Source organism: Dendrobates tinctorius, unplaced genomic scaffold (genome assembly GCF_039654945.1).
Source record: "Dendrobates tinctorius isolate UK_male_01 unplaced genomic scaffold, ASM3965494v1 ptg000254l, whole genome shotgun sequence".
Lineage (NCBI taxonomy): Eukaryota > Metazoa > Chordata > Amphibia > Anura > Dendrobatidae > Dendrobates > Dendrobates tinctorius.
The window spans coordinates 2,318,688-2,337,272 of NW_027361921.1; the positions used below are offsets into that span (position 1 = coordinate 2,318,688).

Below are 18,585 nucleotides of genomic sequence, written 5' to 3' on the forward strand. Positions count from 1 at the left end.
TTCCACTGGTTTTAATTTGTAATGCTTGAGCCCATCCTATATTCTCTAAAGAAAGTTATGTCATCAGCAACGATTTGGATTTCTGGATCACGGAGTGAACTACTTATACGATGGACTACTTGCTAGAGATGGGGTGCACCTTACGAAGACTGGAAAGCATGTATTTGGAAGTCGCCTTGCTACACTTGTAAGGAGAGCTTTAAACTAGAACAACATGGGAAGGGAAGCAAAAGACCAGAAAAAGCCATACACCTGACAAATGCTATTGAGAACTCTGCTATTAGAAGTGGAAAGGAAGAACAAAGACGAAAGAATCTAATTAATAAAAATATTGGAGAAAGAGAAACCAATCACAAACTAAAATGTTTCTATACTAATGCACAAAGCATGGGCAACAAACAAGGAGAATTGGAACTACTAACACAGGAAAAGAAATATGATGTCATTGGAATCACTGAAACTTGGTGGGACAATACACATGATTGGAATACAAGACTAGAAGGATACAACTTATTTGCAAGAAACAGACTTGATAAACGAGGAGGGGGTGTCGCATTGTATGTTCGAAACGCGTATCTCTGCACAGAGATTGAAGCTTCAGAGACTGGGAGTTCTGTGGAAACTGTTTGGGTAAGAATACAAGGACAGAACAATGGAAAGGACACCATTGTAGGCATTTACTACAGGCCGCCTGTGCAAGCCGAAGATATAGATGAACTCTTTATGCATCAGATGGCCAAGTTCTCCAAAAAATATGACATAGTTGTCATGGGAGATTTCAACTATCCAGACATTTGTTGGGAATCTCTCTCAGGCAAAACTAACAGGTCAAGGAAATTCTTATCCTCTCTTGCTGACAACTTTATCTTCCAAAAGGTAGGGGAGAAAACAAGGGGAACTGCTACCTTGGATCTAATCCTTATAAACAGGGAGGAAATGGTTGAGGAGGTAAAAGTGGCTGGGACCCTAGGAGGTAGCGACCATGCTATTTTAGAATTTTGGATAACTAGAGGTGGAAGACCTGTGAAGACTCAGACGTCAAGGTTAGATTTCAGAAAGGCAGATTTTAAGGGATTCCGAAAGAGAATTGGAGGGATCCAATGGCTGGATATCCTTAAAGACAAAAATGTCCAGGAAGGATGGGAAATCTTGAAAAATGAAATTCTCAAAGCACAGTTGTTAACAATTCCGAAAAGAGGGAAGAATAGGAAGCATTTAAGGAAACCAGGATGGATGAACACAGAACTTAAGCACATGCTAAAAAGGAAGAAAAAAATGTTTATAAAATGGAAAGAGGGAGGCATATCTAAAGAAGAATATAATGCTGTCTGCAGAACCTGCAGGGCACAAATCAGATTATCTAAAGCTGAAAATGAACTGAGGCTTGCAAGAGATGTCAAAAGCAATAATAAAGGATTTTGGGGATATGTCAAAAGTAAAAGAAAAGTCAAAGATGCTATAGGATTTTTACAGGATGAAAATGATGAAATGGTAAGACAGGATGTTGAGAAGGCTGAACTTTTAAATTCCTATTTTGCATCTGTTTTCTCTCAGAAAGGAAATGCAACATCAACTGTTATTCACTGTCCTATTAAGGGAATAGAAGAATCCAGGATATCTATAAACAGAAAGATAGTGAGGAAACACTTAGCTAACCTAAATGAATTCAAGTCTCCAGGTCCAGATGAATTACACCCCAGAGTACTGAAGGAGATAGCAGAAGAAATTTTTGAACCCCTCTCCATAATCTTTGAAAATTCTTGGAGAACAGGAGAAGTGCCAGAAGACTGGAGAAGAGCAAATGTTGTTCCTATCTTCAAAAAGGGGAAGAAGGTGGACCCAGGCAACTATAGGCCGGTGAGTCTAACTTCTATACCAGGAAAGATCTTTGAACAAATTATTAAACAACATGTATGTCAATACCTGGATAAGAATGAAGTGATTAAACAGAGTCAGCATGGGTTTGTAACTAATAAGTCATGTCAGACTAACTTAATTTCCTTCTATGACGGTATCACTGATTGGGTGGATCAAGGAAATGCTGTAGATATAGTATATCTTGACTTCAGCAAAGCATTTGACAAAGTCTCTCATACAATCCTTATTGAAAAAATGACTAAGTATGGAATGGACAAGGCAACTGTTAGGTGGATTCATAACTGGCTTAGTGATCGGACCCAAAGAGTGGTCGTAAATGGCTGCACATCCAGTTGGAAGAATGTCTCAAGTGGGGTACCACAGGGCTCTGTCCTGGGCCCTGTATTGTTCAACATCTTTATCAACGATTTAGATGAAGGAATTGAGGGTAAACTGATTAAATTTGCTGATGACACAAAGCTAGGAGGGATAGCTAATACTAGAGAAGAGAGAGAGAGGATTCAAAAAGATTTAAATAAACTGGAGAAGTGGGCAGCAACTAACAGAATGGTTTTTAACAGGGAGAAATGCAAAGTACTACATCTGGGCAATAAAAATGAAAAAAGCATATATAGAATGGGAGGAATAGGGCTAAGTGACAGCACATGTGAAAAAGACTTGGGTATACTAATAGATCACAGACTGAATATGAGTCAACAGTGTGATGCAGCAGCAAAAAAGGCAAATGCAATTCTAGGATGTATTAACAGAAGCATACAGTCTAGATCACGTGAAGTCATTATTTCCCTCTACTCCTCTTTGGTCAGACCTCATCTGGAATATTGTGTCCAGTTTTGGGCACCACATTTTAAAAAAGACATCAACAAACTGGAGCAAGTTCAGAAAAGAGCGACCAGAATGGTGACCGGTCTGCAAACCCTGTCTTATGAGGAAAGGTTGCAGGATTTGGGAATGTTTAGTTTGCAAAAGAGAAGACTGAGAGGAGACTTAATAGCTGTCTACAAATATCTAAAGGGCTGTCACATTGTAGAAGGATCAACTTTATTCTCATTTGCACAAGGAAAGACTAGAAGCAATGGGATGAAACTGAATGGGAAGAGACACAGATTAGATATTAGAAAAAACTTTTTGACAGTTAGAGTGATCAATGAGTGGAACAGGCTGCCACGAGAAGTGGTGAGTTCTCCTTCAATGGAAGTCTTCAAACAGAGGCAGGACAGACATCTGACTGGGATGATTTAGCGAATCCTGCTTTGAGCAGGGGGTTGGACCAGATGGCCCAGGAGGTCCCTTCCAACTCTACGATTCTATGATTCTATGATTCTATGATTCCTTTTAGAGCATTTCAAAAGCAAAATTTTTTTTTTTACTCAAATTCCACTGGTTTTAATTTGTAATGCTTGAAGCCATCCTATATTCTCTAAAGAAACTTATTTAATCTAATTCCTTTTAGAGCATTTCAAAAGCATAAAGTTTTTTTCTCTCAATTACACTTTATTAGTGCTTTGGGAAAGACATGTTTGATGTCAAACAAAAGTGAAAGTCCTCTTTTTCGGCTAACAGCCCCAAACTGACATGAAGAAAGGAAAGCACTGCTGACATTCGAAATCAAGATTTTCTGTTTACTAAACAGGCTCTTTGACCAACTTGTCTACATCACAAAAAGATGTGATATATTGGAAAGACTGCTTAGAGAGTCAGGTGCGGAAAGTGGAGGCATTTCAAAATAAAATCCATTGGTTAAGTTGTCAAGCTTGAAGCAATCTTACTTCCTTTTCAGCATTTAGATGAGATTCTTAATCTCACAATTGCACTATCAGTAGGGCTGGAACAATGGCAAATTTGAGTTTGCACACAGGTAAAACACACCTGCTTTAAGATAGGAAGCTTATTCTTGAGAAGATGAAAACAAGGTACTGCTGAGAGTTGAACTCAGGATCTCCTGTTTACAAGACAGGCGCTTTAACCAACTAAGCCACAGCACCACATGTTCCATAGGTGAATATTTATTATTCTGCTTTTTCCGAAAACTGCTATGAAAATTTGTAGCATCTAATGTGTAATTCCACTGGTTTTAATTTGTAATGCTTGAGCCCATCCTATATTCTCTAAAGAAAGTTATGTCATCTGATTCCTTTTAGAGCATTTCAAAAGCAAAATTTTTTTTTTTACTCAAATTCCACTGGTTTTAATTTGTAATGCTTGAAGCCATCCTATATTCTCTAAAGAAACTTATTTCATCTAATTCCTTTTAGAGCATTTCAAAAGCAGAAAGTTTTTTTCTCTCAATTACACTTTATTAGTGCTTTGGGAAAGACATGTTTGATGTCAAACAAAAGTGAAAGTCCTCTTTTTCGGCTAACAGCCCCAAACTGACATGAAGAAAGGAAAGCACTGCTGACATTCGAAATCAAGATATTCTGTTTACTAAACAGGCTCTTTGACCAACTTGTCTACATCACAAAAAGATGTGATATATTGGAAAGACTGCTTAGAGAGTCAGGTGTGGAAAGTGGAGGTATTTCAAAATAAAATCCATTGGTTAAGTTGTCAAGCTTGAAGCAATCTTACTTCCTTTTCAGCATTTAGATGAGATTCTTAATCTCACAATTGCACTATCAGTAGGGCTGGAACAATGGCAAATTTGAGTTTGCACACAGGTAAAACACACCTGCTTTAAGATAGGAAGCTTATTCTTGAGAACATGAAAACAAGGTACTGCTGAGAGTTGAACTCAGGATCTCCTGTTTACAAGACAGGTGCTTTAAACAACTAAGCCACAGCACCACATGTTCAGTTGGTGAATATTTATTATTCTGCTTTTTCCAAAAACTGCTATGAAAATTTGTAGCATCTAATGTGTAATTCCACTGGTTTTAATTTGTAATGCTTGAGCCCATCCTATATTCTCTAAAGAAAGTTATTTCATCTGATTCCTTTTAGAGCATTTCAAAAGCAAAATTTTTTTTTTTACTCAAATTCCACTGGTTTTAATTTGTAATGCTTGAAGCCATCCTATATTCTCTAAAGAAACTTATTTCATCTAATTCCTTTTAGAGCATTTCAAAAGCAGAAAGTTTTTTTCTCTCAATTACACTTTATTAGTGCTTTGGGAAAGACATGTTTGATGTCAAACAAAAGTGAAAGTCCTCTTTTTCGGCTAACAGCCCCAAACTGACATGAAGAAAGGAAAGCACTGCTGACATTCGAAATCAAGATTTTCTGTTTACTAAACAGGCTCTTTGACCAACTTGTCTACATCACAAAAAGATGTGATATATTGGAAAGACTGCTTAGAGAGTCAGGTGCGGAAAGTGGAGGCATTTCAAAATAAAATCCATTGGTTAAGTTGTCAAGCTTGAAGCAATCTTACTTCCTTTTCAGCATTTAGATGAGATTCTTAATCTCACAATTGCACTATGAGTACGGCTGGAACAATGGCAAATTTGAGTTTGCACACAGGTAAAACACACCTGCTTTAAGATAGGAAGCTTATTCTTGAGAAGATGAAAACAAGGTACTGCTGAGAGTTGAACTCAGGATCTCCTGTTTACAAGACAGGGACTTTAACCAACTAAGCCACAGCACCACATGTTCCGTAGGTGAATATTTATTATTCTGCTTTTTCCGAAAACTGCTATGAAAATTTGTAGCATCTAATGTGTAATTCCACTAGTTTTAATTTGTAATGGTTGAGCCCATCCTATATTCTCTAAAGAAAGTTATTTCATCTGATTCCTTTTAGAGCATTTCAAAAGCAAAATTTTTTTTTTACTCAAATTCCACTGGTTTTAATTTGTAATGCTTGAAGCCATCCTATATTCTCTAAAGAAACTTATTTCATCTAATTCCTTTTAGAGCATTTCAAAAGCAGAAAGTTTTTTTCTCTCAATTACACTTTATTAGTGCTTTGGGAAAGACATGTTTGATGTCAAACAAAAGTGAAAGTCCTCTTTTTCGGCTAACAGCCCCAAACTGACATGAAGAAAGGAAAGCACTGCTGACATTTGAAATCAAGATTTTCTGTTTACTAAACAGGCTCTTTGACCAACTTGTCTACATCACAAAAAGATGTGATATATTGGAAAGACTGCTTAGAGAGTCAGGTGCGGAAAGTGGAGGCATTTCAAAATAAAATGCATTGGTTAAGTTGTCAAGCTTGAAGCAATCTTACTTCCATTTCAGCATTTAGATGAGATTCTTAATCTCACAATTGCACTATCAGTAGGGCTGGAACAATGGCAAATTTGAGTTTGCACACAGGTAAAACACACCTGCTTTAAGATAGGAAGCTTATTCTTGAGAAGATGAAAACAAGGTACTGCTGAGAGTTGAACTCAGGATCTCCTGTTTACAAGACAGGCGCTTTAACCAACTAAGCCACAGCACCACATGTTCCATAGGTGAATATTTATTATTCTGCTTTTTCCGAAAACTGCTATGAAAATTTGTAGCGTCTAATGTGTAATTCCACTGGTTTTAATTTGTAATGCTTGAGCCCATCCTATATTATCTAAAGAAAGTTATTTCATCTGATTCCTTTTAGAGCATTTCAAAAGCAGAAAGTTTTTTTCTCTCAATTACACTTTATTAGTGCTTTGGGAAAGACATGTTTGATGTCAAACAAAAGTGAAAGTCCTCTTTTTCGGCTAACAGCCCCAAACTGACATGAAGAAAGGAAAGCACTGCTGACATTCGAAATCAAGATATTCTGTTTACTAAACAGGCTCTTTGACCAACTTGTCTACATCACAAAAAGATGTGATATATTGGAAAGACTGCTTAGAGAGTCAGGTGTGGAAAGTGGAGGTATTTCAAAATAAAATCCATTGGTTAAGTTGTCAAGCTTGAAGCAATCTTACTTCCTTTTCAGCATTTAGATGAGATTCTTAATCTCACAATTGCACTATCAGTAGGGCTGGAACAATGGCAAGTTTGAGTTTGCACACAGGTAAAACACACCTGCTTTAAGATAGGAAGCTTATTCTTGAGAACATGAAAACAAGGTACTGCTGAGAGTTGAACTCAGGATCTCCTGTTTACAAGACAGGCGCTTTAAACAACTAAGCCACAGCACCACATGTTCAGTTGGTGAATATTTATTATTCTGCTTTTTCCAAAAACTGCTATGAAAATTTGTAGCATCTAATGTGTAATTCCACTGGTTTTAATTTGTAATGCTTGAGCCCATCCTATATTCTCTAAAGAAAGTTATTTCATCTGATTCCTTTTAGAGCATTTCAAAAGCAAAATTTTTTTTTTTACTCAAATTCCACTGGTTTTAATTTGTAATGCTTGAAGCCATCCTATATTCTCTAAAGAAACTTATTTCATCTAATTCCTTTTAGAGCATTTCAAAAGCAGAAAGTTTTTTTCTCTCAATTACACTTTATTAGTGCTTTGGGAAAGACATGTTTGATGTCAAACAAAAGTGAAAGTCCTCTTTTTCGGCTAACAGCCCCAAACTGACATGAAGAAAGGAAAGCACTGCTGACATTCGAAATCAAGATTTTCTGTTTACTAAACAGGCTCTTTGACCAACTTGTCTACATCACAAAAAGATGTGATATATTGGAAAGACTGCTTAGAGAGTCAGGTGCGGAAAGTGGAGGCATTTCAAAATAAAATCCATTGGTTAAGTTGTCAAGCTTGAAGCAATCTTACTTCCTTTTCAGCATTTAGATGAGATTCTTAATCTCACAATTGCACTATGAGTAGGGCTGGAACAATGGCAAATTTGAGTTTGCACACAGGTAAAACACACCTGCTTTAAGATAGGAAGCTTATTCTTGAGAAGATGAAAACAAGGTACTGCTGAGAGTTGAACTCAGGATCTCCTGTTTACAAGACAGGGACTTTAACCAACTAAGCCACAGCACCACATGTTCCGTAGGTGAATATTTATTATTCTGCTTTTTCCGAAAACTGCTATGAAAATTTGTAGCATCTAATGTGTAATTCCACTAGTTTTAATTTGTAATGGTTGAGCCCATCCTATATTCTCTAAAGAAAGTTATTTCATCTGATTCCTTTTAGAGCATTTCAAAAGCAAAATTTTTTTTTTACTCAAATTCCACTGGTTTTAATTTGTAATGCTTGAAGCCATCCTATATTCTCTAAAGAAACTTATTTCATCTAATTCCTTTTAGAGCATTTCAAAAGCAGAAAGTTTTTTTCTCTCAATTACACTTTATTAGTGCTTTGGGAAAGACATGTTTGATGTCAAAAAAAAGTGAAAGTCCTCTTTTTCGGCTAACAGCCCCAAACTGACATGAAGAAAGGAAAGCACTGCTGACATTTGAAATCAAGATTTTCTGTTTACTAAACAGGCTCTTTGACCAACTTGTCTACATCACAAAAAGATGTGATATATTGGAAAGACTGCTTAGAGAGTCAGGTGCGGAAAGTGGAGGCATTTCAAAATAAAATCCATTGGTTAAGTTGTCAAGCTTGAAGCAATCTTACTTCCTTTTCAGCATTTAGATGAGATTCTTAATCTCACAATTGCACTATCAGTAGGGCTGGAACAATGGCAAATTTGAGTTTGCACACAGGTAAAACACACCTGCTTTAAGATAGGAAGCTTATTCTTGAGAAGATGAAAAGAAGGTACTGCTGAGAGTTGAACTCAGGATCTCCTGTTTACAAGACAGGCGCTTTAACCAACTAAGCCACAGCACCACATGTTCCGTAGGCGAATATTTATAATTCTGCTTTTTCCGAAAACTGCTATGAAAATTTGTAGCATCTAATGTGTAATTCCACTGGTTTTAATTTGTAATGCTTGAGCCCATCCTATATTCTCTAAAGAAAGTTATTTCATCTGATTCCTTTTAGAGCATTTCAAAAGCAAAATTTTTTTTTTTACTCAAATTCCACTGGTTTTAATTTGTAATGCTTGAAGCCATCCTATATTCTCTAAAGAAACTTATTTTATCTAATTCCTTTTAGAGCATTTCAAAAGCAGAAAGTTTTTTTCTCTCAATTACACTTTATTAGTGCTTTGGGAAAGACATGTTTGATGTCAAACAAAAGTGAAAGTCCTCTTTTTCGGCTAACAGCCCCAAACTGACATGAAGAAAGGAAAGCACTGCTGACATTTGAAATCAAGATTTTCTGTTTACTAAACAGGCTCTTTGACCAACTTGTCTACATCACAAAAAGATGTGATATATTGGAAAGACTGCTTAGAGAGTCAGGTGCGGAAAGTGGAGGCATTTCAAAATAAAATCCATTGGTTAAGTTGTCAAGCTTGAAGCAATCTTACTTCCTTTTCAGCATTTAGATGAGATTCTTAATCTCACAATTGCACTATCAGTAAGGCTGGAACAATGGCAAATTTGAGTTTGCACACAGGTAAAACACACCTGCTTTAAGATAGGAAGCTTATTCTTGAGAAGATGAAAAGAAGGTACTGCTGAGAGTTGAACTCAGGATCTCCTGTTTACAAGACAGGCGCTTTAACCAACTAAGCCACAGCACCACATGTTCCGTAGGTGAATATTTATAATTCTGCTTTTTCCGAAAACTGCTATGAAAATTTGTAGCATCTAATGTGTAATTCCACTGGTTTTAATTTGTAATGCTTGAGCCCATCCTATATTCTCTAAAGAAAGTTATTTCATCTGATTCCTTTTAGAGCATTTCAAAAGCAAAATTTTTTTTTTTACTCAAATTCCACTGGTTTTAATTTGTAATGCTTGAAGCCATCCTATATTCTCTAAAGAAACTTATTTTATCTAATTCCTTTTAGAGCATTTCAAAAGCAGAAAGTTTTTTTCTCTCAATTACACTTTATTAGTGCTTTGGGAAAGACATGTTTGATGTCAAACAAAAGTGAAAGTCCTCTTTTTCGGCTAACAGCCCCAAACTGACATGAAGAAAGGAAAGCACTGCTGACATTTGAAATCAAGATTTTCTGTTTACTAAACAGGCTCTTTGACCAACTTGTCTACATCACAAAAAGATGTGATATATTGGAAAGACTGCTTAGAGAGTCAGGTGCGGAAAGTGGAGGCATTTTAAAATAAAATCCATTGGTTAAGTTGTCAAGCTTGAAGCAATCTTACTTCCTTTTCAGCATTTAGATGAGATTCTTAATCTCACAATTGCACTATCAGTATCGCTGGAACAATGGCAAATTTGAGTTTGCACACAGGTAAAACACACCTGCTTTAAGATAGGAAGCTTATTCTTGAGAAGATGAAAACAAGGTACTGCTGAGAGTTGAACTCAGGATCTCCTGTTTACAAGACAGGCGCTTTAACCAACTAAGCCACAGCACCACATGTTCCGTAGGTGAATATTTATTATTCTGCTTTTTCTGAAAACTGCTATGAAAATTTGTAGCATCTAATGTGTAATTCCACTGGTTTTAATTTGTAATGCTTGAGCCCATCCTATATTCTCTAAAGAAAGTTATTTCATCTGATTCCTTTTAGAGCATTTCAAAAGCAAAATTTTTTTTTTTTACTCAAATTCCACTGGTTTTAATTTGTAATGCTTGAAGCCATCCTATATTCTCTAAAGAAACTTATTTCATCTAATTCCTTTTAGAGCATTTCAAAAGCAGAAAGTTTTTTTCTCTCAATTACACTTTATTAGTGCTTTGGGAAAGACATGTTTGATGTCAAACAAAAGTGAAAGTCCTCTTTTTCGGCTAACAGCCCCAAACTGACATGAAGAAAGGAAAGCACTGCTGACATTTGAAATCAAGATTTTCTGTTTACTAAACAGGCTCTTTGACCAACTTGTCTACATCACAAAAAGATGTGATATATTGGAAAGACTGCTTAGAGAGTCAGGTGCGGAAAGTGGAGGCATTTCAAAATAAAATCCATTGGTTAAGTTGTCAAGCTTGAAGCAATCTTACTTCCTTTTCAGCATTTAGATGAGATTCTTAATCTCACAATTGCACTATCAGTAGGGCTGGAACAATGGCAAATTTGAGTTTGCACACAGGTAAAACACAGCTGCTTTAAGATAGGAAGCTTATTCTTGAGAAGATGAAAACAAGGTACTGCTGAGTTGAACTCAGGATCTCCTGTTTACAAGACAGGCGCTTTAACCAACTAAGCCACAGCACCACATGTTCCGTTGGTGAATATTTATTATTCTGCTTTTTCCAAAAACTGCTATGAAAATTTGTAGCATCTAATGTGTATTTCCACTGGTTTTAATTTGTAATGCTTGAGCCCATCCTATATTCTCTAAAGAAAGTTATTTCATCTGATTCATTTTAGAGCATTTCAAAAGCAAAATTTTTTTTTTTACTCAAATTCCACTGGTTTTAATTTGTAATGATTGAAGCCATCCTATATTCTCTAAAGAAACTTATTTAATCTAATTCCTTTTAGAGCATTTCATAAGCAAAATTTTTTTTTTTACTCAAATTCCACTGGTTTTAATTTGTAATGCTTGAAGCCATCCTATATTCTCTAAAGAAACTTATTTCATCTAATTCCTTTTAGAGCATTTCAAAAGCAGAAAGTTTTTTTTCTCTCAATTACACTTTATTAGTGCTTTGGGAAAGACATGTTTGATGTCAAACAAAAGTGAAAGTCCTCTTTTTCGGCTAACAGCCCCAAACTGACATGAAGAAAGGAAAGCACTGCTGACATTCGAAATCAAGATTTTCTGTTTACTAAACAGGCTCTTTGACCAACTTGTCTACATCACAAAAAGATGTGATATATTGGAAAGACTGCTTAGAGAGTCAGGTGCGGAAAGTGGAGGCATTTCAAAATAAAATCGATTGGTTGTCAAGCTTGAAGCAATCTTACTTCCTTTTCAGCATTTAGATGAGATTCTTAATCTCACAATTGCACTCTCAGTAGGGCTGGAACAATGGCAAATTTGAGTTTGCACACAGGTAAAACACACCTGCTTTAAGATAGGAAGCTTATTCTTGAGAAGATGTAGCATATTGGTTAAGTTGGTTAAGTTGTCAAGCTTGAAGCAATCTTACTTCCTTTTCAGCAATTAGATGAGATTCTTAATCTCACAATTGCACTATCAGTAGGGCTGGAACAATGGCAAATTTGAGTTTGCACACAGGTAAAACACCTGCTTTAAGATAGGAAGCTTATTCTTGAGAAGACAAAAACAATGTACTGCTGAGAGTTGAACTCAGGATCTCCAGTTTACAAAACAGGCGCTTTAACCAACTAAGCCACAGCACCACATGTTCCATAGGTGAATATTTATTATTCTGCTTTTTCTGAAAACTGCTATGAAAATTTGTAGCATCTAATGTGTAATTCCACTGGTTTTAATTTGTAATGCTTGAGCCCATCCTATATTCTCTAAAGAAAGTTATGTCATCTGATTCCTTTTAGAGCATTTCAAAAGCAAAATTTTTTTTTTTACTCAAATTCCACTGGTTTTAATTTGTAATGCTTGAAGCCATCCTATATTCTCTAAAGAAACTTATTTAATCTAATTCCTTTTAGAGCATTTCAAAAGCAGAAAGTTTTTTTCTCTCAATTACACTTTATTAGTGCTTTGGGAAAGACATGTTTGATGTCAAACAAAAGTGAAAGTCCTCTTTTTCGGCTAACAGCCCCAAACTGACATGAAGAAAGGAAAGCACTGCTGACATTCGAAATCAAGATTTTCTGTTTACTAAACAGGCTCTTTGACCAACTTGTCTACATCACAAAAAGATGTGATATATTGGAAAGACTGCTTAGAGAGTCAGGTGCAGAAAGTGGAGGCATTTCAAAATAAAATCCATTGGTTAAGTTGTCAAGCTTGAAGCAATCTTACTTCCTTTTCAGCATTTAGATGAGATTCTTAATCTCACAATTGCACTATCAGTAGGGCTGGAACAATGGCAAATTTGAGTTTGCACACAGGTAAAACACACCTGCTTTAAGATAGGAAGCTTATTCTTGAGAAGATGAAAACAAGGTACTGCTGAGAGTTGAACTCAGGATCTCCTGTTTACAAGACAGGCGCTTTAACCAACTAAGCCACAGCACCACATGTTCCATAGGTGAATATTTATTATTCTGCTTTTTCCGAAAACTGCTATGAAAATTTGTAGCATCTAATGTGTAATTCCACTGGTTTTAATTTGTAATGCTTGAGCCCATCCTATATTCTCTAAAGAAAGTTATGTCATCTGATTCCTTTTAGAGCATTTCAAAAGCAAAATTTTTTTTTTTACTCAAATTCCACTGGTTTTAATTTGTAATGCTTGAAGCCATCCTATATTCTCTAAAGAAACTTATTTAATCTAATTCCTTTTAGAGCATTTCAAAAGCAGAAAGTTTTTTTCTCTCAATTACACTTTATTAGTGCTTTGGGAAAGACATGTTTGATGTCAAACAAAAGTGAAAGTCCTCTTTTTCGGCTAACAGCCCCAAACTGACATGAAGAAAGGAAAGCACTGCTGACATTCGAAATCAAGATTTTCTGTTTACTAAACAGGCTCTTTGACCAACTTGTCTACATCACAAAAAGATGTGATATATTGGAAAGACTGCTTAGAGAGTCAGGTGCGGAAAGTGGAGGCATTTCAAAATAAAATCCATTGGTTAAGTTGTCAAGCTTGAAGCAATCTTACTTCCTTTTCAGCATTTAGATGAGATTCTTAATCTCACAATTGCACTATCAGTAGGGCTGGAACAATGGCAAATTTGAGTTTGCACACAGGTAAAACACCTGCTTTAAGATAGGAAGCTTATTCTTGAGAAGACAAAAACAAGGTACTGCTGAGAGTTGAACTCAGGATCTCCAGTTTACAAGACAGGCGCTTTAACCAACTAAGCCACAGCACCACATGTTCCATAGGTGAATATTTATTATTCTGCTTTTTCCGAAAACTGCTATGAAAATTTGTAGCATCTAATGTGTAATTCCACTGGTTTTAATTTGTAATGCTTGAGCCCATCCTATATTCTCTAAAGAAAGTTATGTCATCTGATTCCTTTTAGAGTATTTCAAAAGCAAAATTTTTTTTTTTACTCAAATTCCACTGGTTTTAATTTGTAATGCTTGAAGCCATCCTATATTCTCTAAAGAAACTTATTTAATCTAATTCCTTTTAGAGCATTTCAAAAGCAGAAAGTTTTTTTCTCTCAATTACACTTTATTAGTGCTTTGGGAAAGACATGTTTGATGTCAAACAAAAGTGAAAGTCCTCTTTTTCGGCTAACAGCCCCAAACTGACATGAAGAAAGGAAAGCACTGCTGACATTCGAAATCAAGATTTTCTGTTTACTAAACAGGCTCTTTGACCAACTTGTCTACATCACAAAAAGATGTGATATATTGGAAAGACTGCTTAGAGAGTCAGGTGCGGAAAGTGGAGGCATTTCAAAATAAAATCCATTGGTTAAGTTGTCAAGCTTGAAGCAATCTTACTTCCTTTTCAGCATTTAGATGAGATTCTTAATCTCACAATTGCACTATCAGTAGGGCTGGAACAATGGCAAATTTGAGTTTGCACACAGGTAAAACACACCTGCTTTAAGATAGGAAGCTTATTCTTGAGAAGATGAAAACAAGGTACTGCTGAGAGTTGAACTCAGGATCTCCTGTTTACAAGACAGGCGCTTTAACCAACTAAGCCACAGCACCACATGTTCCATAGGTGAATATTTATTATTCTGCTTTTTCCGAAAACTGCTATGAAAATTTGTAGCATCTAATGTGTAATTCCACTGGTTTTAATTTGTAATGCTTGAGCCCATCCTATATTCTCTAAAGAAAGTTATGTCATCTGATTCCTTTTAGAGCATTTCAAAAGCAAAATTTTTTTTTTTACTCAAATTCCACTGGTTTTAATTTGTAATGCTTGAAGCCATCCTATATTCTCTAAAGAAACTTATTTAATCTAATTCCTTTTAGAGCATTTCAAAAGCATAAAGTTTTTTTCTCTCAATTACACTTTATTAGTGCTTTGGGAAAGACATGTTTGATGTCAAACAAAAGTGAAAGTCCTCTTTTTCGGCTAACAGCCCCAAACTGACATGAAGAAAGGAAAGCACTGCTGACATTCGAAATCAAGATTTTCTGTTTACTAAACAGGCTCTTTGACCAACTTGTCTACATCACAAAAAGATGTGATATATTGGAAAGACTGCTTAGAGAGTCAGGTGCGGAAAGTGGAGGCATTTCAAAATAAAATCCATTGGTTAAGTTGTCAAGCTTGAAGCAATCTTACTTCCTTTTCAGCATTTAGATGAGATTCTTAATCTCACAATTGCACTATCAGTAGGGCTGGAACAATGGCAAATTTGAGTTTGCACACAGGTAAAACACACCTGCTTTAAGATAGGAAGCTTATTCTTGAGAAGATGAAAACAAGGTACTGCTGAGAGTTGAACTCAGGATCTCCTGTTTACAAGACAGGCGCTTTAACCAACTAAGCCACAGCACCACATGTTCCATAGGTGAATATTTATTATTCTGCTTTTTCCGAAAACTGCTATGAAAATTTGTAGCATCTAATGTGTAATTCCACTGGTTTTAATTTGTAATGCTTGAGCCCATCCTATATTCTCTAAAGAAAGTTATGTCATCTGATTCCTTTTAGAGCATTTCAAAAGCAAAATTTTTTTTTTTACTCAAATTCCACTGGTTTTAATTTGTAATGCTTGAAGCCATCCTATATTCTCTAAAGAAACTTATTTCATCTAATTCCTTTTAGAGCATTTCAAAAGCAGAAAGTTTTTTTCTCTCAATTACACTTTATTAGTGCTTTGGGAAAGACATGTTTGATGTCAAACAAAAGTGAAAGTCCTCTTTTTCGGCTAACAGCCCCAAACTGACATGAAGAAAGGAAAGCACTGCTGACATTCGAAATCAAGATTTTCTGTTTACTAAACAGGCTCTTTGACCAACTTGTCTACATCACATAAAGATGTGATATATTGGAAAGACTGCTTAGAGAGTCAGGTGCGGAAAGTGGAGGCATTTCAAAATAAAATCCATTGGTTAAGTTGTCAAGCTTGAAGCAATCTTACTTCCTTTTCAGCATTTAGATGAGATTCTTAATCTCACAATTGCACTATCAGTAGGGCTGGAACAATGGCAAATTTGAGTTTGCACACAGGTAAAACACACCTGCTTTAAGATAGGAAGCTTATTCTTGAGAAGATGAAAACAAGGTACTGCTGAGAGTTGAACTCAGGATCTCCTGTTTACAAGACAGGCGCTTTAACCAACTAAGCCACAGCACCACATGTTCCATAGGTGAATATTTATTATTCTGCTTTTTCCGAAAACTGCTATGAAAATTTGTAACGTCTAATGTGTAATTCCACTGGTTTTAATTTGTAATGCTTGAGCCCATCCTATATTATCTAAAGAAAGTTATTTCATCTGATTCCTTTTAGAGCATTTCAAAAGCAGAAAGTTTTTTTCTCTCAATTACACTTTATTAGTGCTTTGGGAAAGACATGTTTGATGTCAAACAAAAGTGAAAGTCCTCTTTTTCGGCTAACAGCCCCAAACTGATATGAAGAAATGAAAGCACTGCTGACATTCGAAATCAAGATATTCTGTTTACTAAACAGGCTCTTTGACCAACTTGTCTACATCACAAAAAGATGTGATATATTGGAAAGACTGCTTAGAGAGTCAGGTGTGGAAAGTGGAGGTATTTCAAAATAAAATCCATTGGTTAAGTTGTCAAGCTTGAAGCAATCTTACTTCCTTTTCAGCATTTAGATGAGATTCTTAATCTCACAATTGCACTATCAGTAGGGCTGGAACAATGGCAAATTTGAGTTTGCACACAGGTAAAACACACCTGCTTTAAGATAGGAAGCTTATTCTTGAGAACATGAAAACAAGGTACTGCTGAGAGTTGAACTCAGGATCTCCTGTTTACAAGACAGGTGCTTTAAACAACTAAGCCACAGCACCACATGTTCAGTTGGTGAATATTTATTATTCTGCTTTTTCCAAAAACTGCTATGAAAATTTGTAGCATCTAATGTGTAATTCCACTGGTTTTAATTTGTAATGCTTGAGCCCATCCTATATTCTCTAAAGAAAGTTATTTCATCTGATTCCTTTTAGAGCATTTCAAAAGCAAAATTTTTTTTTTTACTCAAATTCCACTGGTTTTAATTTGTAATGCTTGAAGCCATCCTATATTCTCTAAAGAAACTTATTTCATCTAATTCCTTTTAGAGCATTTCAAAAGCAGAAAGTTTTTTTCTCTCAATTACACTTTATTAGTGCTTTGGGAAAGACATGTTTGATGTCAAACAAAAGTGAAAGTCCTCTTTTTCGGCTAACAGCCCCAAACTGACATGAAGAAAGGAAAGCACTGCTGACATTCGAAATCAAGATTTTCTGTTTACTAAACAGGCTCTTTGACCAACTTGTCTACATCACAAAAAGATGTGATATATTGGAAAGACTGCTTAGAGAGTCAGGTGCGGAAAGTGGAGGCATTTCAAAATAAAATCCATTGGTTAAGTTGTCAAGCTTGAAGCAATCTTACTTCCTTTTCAGCATTTAGATGAGATTCTTAATCTCACAATTGCACTATGAGTACGGCTGGAACAATGGCAAATTTGAGTTTGCACACAGGTAAAACACACCTGCTTTAAGATAGGAAGCTTATTCTTGAGAAGATGAAAACAAGGTACTGCTGAGAGTTGAACTCAGGATCTCCTGTTTACAAGACAGGGACTTTAACCAACTAAGCCACAGCACCACATTTTCCGTAGGTGAATATTTATTATTCTGCTTTTTCCGAAAACTGCTATGAAAATTTGTAGCATCTAATGTGTAATTCCACTAGTTTTAATTTGTAATGGTTGAGCCCATCCTATATTCTCTAAAGAAAGTTATTTCATCTGATTCCTTTTAGAGCATTTCAAAAGCAAAATTTTTTTTTTACTCAAATTCCACTGGTTTTAATTTGTAATGCTTGAAGCCATCCTATATTCTCTAAAGAAACTTATTTCATCTAATTCCTTTTAGAGCATTTCAAAAGCAGAAAGTTTTTTTCTCTCAATTACACTTTATTAGTGCTTTGGGAAAGACATGTTTGATGTCAAACAAAAGTGAAAGTCCTCTTTTTCGGCTAACAGCCCCAAACTGACATGAAGAAAGGAAAGCACTGCTGACATTTGAAATCAAGATTTTCTGTTTACTAAACAGGCTCTTTGACCAACTTGTCTACATCACAAAAAGATGTGATATATTGGAAAGACTGCTTAGAGAGTCAGGTGCGGAAAGTGGAGGCATTTCAAAATAAAATGCATTGGTTAAGTTGTCAAGCTTGAAGCAATCTTACTTCCATTTCAGCATTTAGATGAGATTCTTAATCTCACAATTGCACTATCAGTAGGGCTGGAACAATGGCAAATTTGAGTTTGCACACAGGTAAAAAAAAGATGCTTTAAGATAGGAAGCTTATTCTTGAGAAGACGAAAACAAGGTACTGCTGAGAGTTGAACTCAGGATCTCCTGTTTACAAGACAGGCGCTTTAACCAACTAAGCCACAGCACCACATGTTCCATAGGTGAATATTTATTATTCTGCTTTTTCCGAAAACTGCTATGAAAATTTGTAGCATCTAATGTGTAATTCCACTAGTTTTAATTTGTAATGGTTGAGCCCATCCTATATTCTCTAAAGAAAGTTATTTCATCTGATTCCTTTTAGAGCATTTCAAAAGCAAAATTTTTTTTTTTACTCAAATTCCACTGGTTTTAATTTGTAATGCTTGAAGCCAT

At 35.7% G+C, this 18,585-nt stretch overlaps 10 non-coding genes across 10 annotated transcripts; all 10 read right to left on the reverse strand.

The window, feature by feature from the left end:
- Positions 1–3,789: 3,789 nt before the first annotated feature.
- On the reverse strand, positions 3,790–3,863 carry TRNAT-UGU (transfer RNA threonine (anticodon UGU)). Its single transcript has one exon. It is a non-coding gene; the product is annotated as a tRNA-Thr (tRNA).
- Positions 3,864–6,194: 2,331 nt separating this feature from the next.
- On the reverse strand, positions 6,195–6,268 carry TRNAT-UGU (transfer RNA threonine (anticodon UGU)). Its single transcript has one exon. It is a non-coding gene; the product is annotated as a tRNA-Thr (tRNA).
- A 2,217-nt stretch (positions 6,269–8,485) lies between these two features.
- On the reverse strand, positions 8,486–8,559 carry TRNAT-UGU (transfer RNA threonine (anticodon UGU)). The gene has a single exon. It is a non-coding gene; the product is annotated as a tRNA-Thr (tRNA).
- A 728-nt stretch (positions 8,560–9,287) lies between these two features.
- On the reverse strand, positions 9,288–9,361 carry TRNAT-UGU (transfer RNA threonine (anticodon UGU)). Its single transcript has one exon. It is a non-coding gene; the product is annotated as a tRNA-Thr (tRNA).
- A 728-nt stretch (positions 9,362–10,089) lies between these two features.
- Positions 10,090–10,163, reverse strand: TRNAT-UGU (transfer RNA threonine (anticodon UGU)). Its single transcript has one exon. It is a non-coding gene; the product is annotated as a tRNA-Thr (tRNA).
- Positions 10,164–12,787: 2,624 nt separating this feature from the next.
- TRNAT-UGU (transfer RNA threonine (anticodon UGU)) lies at positions 12,788–12,861 on the reverse strand. Its single transcript has one exon. It is a non-coding gene; the product is annotated as a tRNA-Thr (tRNA).
- Positions 12,862–14,389: 1,528 nt separating this feature from the next.
- Positions 14,390–14,463, reverse strand: TRNAT-UGU (transfer RNA threonine (anticodon UGU)). Its single transcript has one exon. It is a non-coding gene; the product is annotated as a tRNA-Thr (tRNA).
- Positions 14,464–15,191: 728 nt separating this feature from the next.
- TRNAT-UGU (transfer RNA threonine (anticodon UGU)) lies at positions 15,192–15,265 on the reverse strand. Its single transcript has one exon. It is a non-coding gene; the product is annotated as a tRNA-Thr (tRNA).
- A 728-nt stretch (positions 15,266–15,993) lies between these two features.
- Positions 15,994–16,067, reverse strand: TRNAT-UGU (transfer RNA threonine (anticodon UGU)). Its single transcript has one exon. It is a non-coding gene; the product is annotated as a tRNA-Thr (tRNA).
- A 2,217-nt stretch (positions 16,068–18,284) lies between these two features.
- TRNAT-UGU (transfer RNA threonine (anticodon UGU)) lies at positions 18,285–18,358 on the reverse strand. The gene has a single exon. It is a non-coding gene; the product is annotated as a tRNA-Thr (tRNA).
- Between the last annotated feature and the right edge of the window lie 227 nt (positions 18,359–18,585).